This window comes from Nicotiana attenuata, chromosome 1 (genome assembly GCF_001879085.1).
Source record: "Nicotiana attenuata strain UT chromosome 1, NIATTr2, whole genome shotgun sequence".
In the NCBI taxonomy this organism is placed as follows: Eukaryota; Viridiplantae; Streptophyta; class Magnoliopsida; order Solanales; family Solanaceae; genus Nicotiana; species Nicotiana attenuata.
The window spans coordinates 104,935,756-104,941,522 of record NC_031989.1 but is presented as its reverse complement, the minus strand read 5'-3'; the positions used below and the strand labels follow the sequence as shown (position 1 = coordinate 104,941,522).

General features: G+C 37.5%; 1 pseudogene; it reads right to left on the bottom strand.

Annotated features, from left to right (window-relative positions):
- LOC109231607 lies at positions 1,005-5,767 on the bottom strand (annotated as a pseudogene).

Here is a 5,767-nt window from a genome sequence, read left to right as displayed (position 1 = left end):
ATGTCACATTTTCTACAATAAACTTCGCAAATGCGTAGGTGTTTCGCCCGGCGGCTCATCGCAAAACCCCGTGGAGATGAAGCATGGTAAGAACCCTGTGCCAACAACGCACTGACTGATGACTGAGTTGGGCGTGCACATTAGCGAACCCTGCAAAATTGTGGAAAAAGGATCGCAAAAGCGAAAGTAGAATGACCTGGTAATGTCACATTTTCGACAATAAACTTCGCAAATGCGTAGGTGTTTCCTCCCAGCAGCTCGTCGCAAAGCCCCATGGAGATGAATCATGGTAAGAACTCTATGCCAACAACACAGTGAATGATGATTGAGCCGTGTGTACAATGTATGAATTATTGCTAATTGAAGAACCACGAGAAACATGGCGAGATGCCTGAATTGGTCTAGACGAGCGACCACTGCTGTAATGGGACTGGCCTCCAGACGAGACACTATTCACTACAAGAAAATTGGCTTTTAGCGAAGGGAAATCAAGTCGTTAAAAGTTCAAATCCGGTCGCTATAAGTCAATAACGACCAAAGAAAATCCGGTCGTCGCCGGTCGCTAAAGGCTCTGTCGTTAAACGTTAACGACAGGATTAGAATGCGGTCGTTAAATTCCTTTAACGACCAGAATACTTCCCGTCGTTGTTCCTATTTAGCGACCGGTGTTCCTGTCGCAAATTGCCAAATTTCCCTTCACTAATGCACCTGTAACCATTTCATAATCCTGTTGTTAAAGAGTTTTAAAGACCACATTTCCCTTCGTTGATGAGACGACGACAACAACAACAACAACGACCCAGTGAAATCCCACTAGTGGGGTCTGGGGAGGGTAGTGTGTACGCAGACCTTACCCCTACCCCGAAGGAGTAAAGAGGCTCCCTTCGTTGATGAGAAATTTTAACAAATATAATTACACCAATTTATATTTTTTTCCTGTAGTTATCCAATAATAATCATTACCATATGCTTTCTCACACACACATATATACAACAACTAAAAAAATACCAAATAATCAAAATTCATACTCAACAAAATTTCATTGTTCAAAGAACCGAAGGATCACAATGTCTACAAATATACCCAACCAAATTGCATGACACTATTTTTATCAACTCCTAAGAACAGACACTAGAACTGTAGCACGATGTACAAATGACAAAATTTTAAACCACTGCTAACAGAACAAAAACTGTATTGTGCTTCAACTTGCTCCGCACATTCTTCAAGCATAGCTTCTTCAGACTTCAAGTTCCTGATCTGTTGTGTAACAGTGTTAGGTCATATTGATGAAAAGGCTGCCATGACTGGAGCTGGCTTTGTTCCCAATTGAGTCGTTGGATGTGTAATGGAAGTTGTAAGTGTACTGCATAAAACGTTTAACAAGAAAATGAAGTGGCATATTCAGACAGTCTACACCGATAGTGTATATAAGTTAAATCTATTCATAAATTGTTATACCTTGTTGAATTAACATAAGCGAAGAGTTCAAGTCCATCAGTATAACTAATTTGCGTAGCAGGTAAGACGTGAGGATCAATAATAATTTCATCGCCAGATGCATAATCGTTTGCTAGAACCATTCCAACTGCACCTGCCAAAACAGGTTGCTGTCCTTTGTCAACCCTTGCATTATCTCCTCTTAGATAAACTAAAATATTTCCCTTTACCTTCTTAGGGTCTAATTCCCCAGCTTTGCATAAGCGACTGCAATTAAACTAGAAAAATATAGAACTAAATGTCAGCCAAGCAAAGTCTCAGATTTATTTGTAGTAAAAGATAGTGAAGTAAGTTGATTATACTCACGCATCGTCAGTTGAAGCATGGGGAGCTTTTGCTGAAGCAGCATTTATAATAGGGAAGAACTTGCCTTTGGGCAGTGTTTCAACTGAAAGACTTTCTCTCTATAAAAAATATTTCATTTAGTAAAATCAAGACAAGAATATACATACACGTTCAGTGGCGAAGTCAGGGGTATTAAAAAATTGCAAGTAGGTTACACCTCCTATACATCTTTATCGGTAAAATAGTGCACAAGAGAAGGAAAAGAAAGCCTTACTTTGTATTGCTTTTTGTTTCCTAGGATGATATAGCTGGGAAACTGACAATGGATAGTGCTCGCGCTAACAGTTATGAGCCAAGGTGCAACATTTAATACTGTACCAGGACTAGAGTTATCAGCAGAGGTAACAATAACAATGCCATGCTTAACAACATGAAATGAACCAATAGCTATACTGTCATTGACATATGCTCCAGCATCTCCTCCAAGTGATACTGAAAGCACTTCCACACCATCATCAATTTCCATATCAAAAGCAGCCAAGATATCTGAATAAAAGCACTCATTGCCCATAATTGGAGGCCAGCAAACTCTGTAAGCTGCTACTCTTGCCTTTGGTGATCCACCCTTTTCTGTTCCGTTTCTATACCCGAAAACACTTGATACTTGAACAACGTGTGGGAACCATGTCCATTAGTGTCTCGTGGTGTGTTGAAACTTGAATTGAGAAATCCTGCTAGAGTCGTGTATCCTTTGTTGAAGTACCTTGCTCCAATTAGCTTCCTTTATTTAAGATGGACATAACTTCAATTCAAAATCTTTATTCAATACTAAAATGTAGAATTCATACTTTGAAGTAGGATATTTTCACTAGTTAAGCCCATTTTAAGTTATCCTGGATTAGTGATTTAGGGAACAGATCAACAATCACTTTACAATTACTTATGTTGTCCAAAACTTACAAATTATTACAATATAAATATACAGAAAGATGTATGGTTTGATTTTTCGTGTGGGTGCGATGTTAGTGAACAGGATGTTCTAAAGTGCAATATTCTGCTTGCCAAGCTGTGAAGATAAGATGCCAAAAGAAAAAAAGTGGACTGAGGGAAACAGTACCTATTGCACTGAAAGGTCTGATCAGAATCATTTTGGCAAATCCCTCTCCACTTTGATGGAATTGGTCCCAATTCATCATCAATACAGCTTTCTGATTCAGGCCAGGCACCTGGTCCACACCCATATCACACAAAAAGTTGAGCATTGAGATAAGAAGTAGTAACTCATAATGTAGTAAAGAAAGTTATTCAATAGTGTACTTTTTCTGTTATTTTTAGTCTGTCAGTTTCCAAGTGAGTGGACTATTGAACATAAAGATTAATTTTTATCCCTTATTGTTTCAACAATGCTAAGAGGAGCCTTGGAGCACTTCGTGTGACCTATAGGTCACCGGTTCCACCATGTAAATGGACTTCCTTTGTATCCTTGCTCAAACAAACCACAAGAATTTACACAAAATGCAAAATCCTCGTATTCAGGCGGATGTACCGGTAGTCCTCCTATTTTCTCATAGAAATTTTTTTGAGATGTGCAAAAGCTACAAGGAACCTAGCATCATGGAAGCTTACCTAGATAGACCTTCACCAACCACCACCAGCCATTCTTTTAGCTGGTGGGCAGTAGATCAGAACATTGACGTGGTATTTTTTTGTTTTACTGATGGCGAAGGACCAAAGTGACATGCTCATCAATCTTGAGGCAGACAACAATTTTTTCTTTTAGATGAGTATAACATCCTATGATCCTAATATTAAAATATCAATTTCTGAGCGGAGCTATTTGAGGGGAAAAAAAGTGAAGAGAAGATGATAGGATACAAGTCAACTAGCAGCAATGTAGCAAGAAGGGAAATATTTATAAGAAACCTATCCTTAGGAGTTGCAGGCATGGATATTTCACTAGTTGAACCTCAAGAGAAACTCACCTTCAATTATTGATGTTTGAGCCTCATCAGCTAACTACAAGAAACAACGAGTACTGACCATGAGAGCTTTTCCAAGAAAGAAAAAAAAGAAATAGTAAAGAAATAGATTTTTAACGAAAGCAATAAGCATTTAAGGGAGTTAAAGTTCAGCTACCATTTGCATTCTCATCTCCTCATCATTGCGACTAGCTTCATCATGTTCACTGAAGGTGATCTTATGCCCCCTAAAGGAATACATGGTCAGAGCAATAAAAAATTGATAGCTAAAGGGGCTAAGAGTTTATTGTATTTAAGCTTTCTCTTTTAAAAGTAGAAACATGATAAGAGAAAGTAGACTTCTCAGACTAGGTAGAGAAGAACAATCAGAATGTCAGAAAGAAAGACTGTAACAACCTGCTCTCATCCATCATCGAGGCACTTTGAGGAACATGTTTAGCTGATGACTGTTTGCTATGATCATCATAGTAAGTCTGATAAACATTCCTGCTGGTACTCAACTGAGAAGATTGCAATTCATCCTACAGACATAAGGCAAGACTTTGCAGGTATTAGCTTCTAGATTGCTAAGTAGTTTCCTAACGTGACTTTGCCTAGAATTGCACTGAAAGCAAAATGACTTTTCTATTTTCAGACAATCAGAATACTAATTTCAATTCAAAGTATCTAAACTAAAATATTCTGTAATTGACCCTACCAATCCAAAGATGAATAAAATAATCTACTTCTCCAATGCTTACTCTTTCAACTGCTGAAAGGTGCAGACATGATTCAGCGTGTTAAATACATTAGTTAACTGATGATACATCGGAACAATCACATAAACAATTCTTCCAACAGGAAGGTGCAACTGAGGACACAATATCAAATAAATAATCTTTCCGGAAAGAAAGCTTTAAATGATTCAAGAACAACAAAAAAAATATTTGATCAGAATTCATATGATACAATGAAGTGCAAATTTCAAGATTGCTTCAATGAGGCAAAAGAGAGTTTATACACCTCGCGCTCAAGGCTTCTGGGCACTTGAGAGATTTCTTGCTTTGGCAAACTTGGCAGTTTAGACTTAGGATTTTTATATCCCTTGCAAAGATACACTTCTCTAATGTGACATTGGACCTTATAAAATAAAATTTTCTAACACCTATAGCGGATATCAGTAGAAAGTAGTCCAATTTAACTCCAAGAACATATCCCATAACGAACTCAATCCTAGATATGAATAAAAAGGGTAAACAGCAAAATGATCTCTCAAGTCAATGCTACTAAGCACCTAAACTTCCAAATTAACCAGACATTTCAACTGCAGGCCTACTCAAAAGTCACAAGCACAGGTAAAATTCCACAAAAAATTACTTATGACATGTTAATTTTTTCCACCTGAACAGAAGACCAACCACACCAAAAAGAGCTAGTGCCTCATTGTGCATTTCTCTTAAATATTTCATCAAATTATAAGACTATGAAAGACAAAGTACTCTCTTTATTTATGACAGTGGTGCCGAGCCATTTTGCGTGCAAAGTACTCCTATTTCTCAAGCCAAAGAAACAATATGAACAAAATAATATAACATAACAAAAAAAATTACTAGGCATTTTATCAACAAGTCCAAGAGAGACATCCAATTTAGGCATTTGTTTTCTCCAAGCAAACGCAAATAAATTTCCTGTACAAATCAAAATCCCCATCCTTCACTATCCCAAAAGTTACCAAATACTGCAAGAAAGCATCCGGCGTCTTTTCTTCTATTATGAATTCTAAATTGATGAAAATACCAATTTATAACAGAGAAAACCTTAGGAATCAACTGAGTTGAAATCAAAGTAAAATTGAAATTCAATTAAGCACGTTACACACCCAGAGAGAGAGAGAGAGAGACCGCACCAATTGGAGAGGGAGGACAGCAAGGCAGTGATAGCAGAGAGTCTGTGCCTTCCTTATTTTGCAATTTGGGGCTTAGGGTTCTTTAAATAGAGTGAAAGAAGAATTTAAAATTTAGTG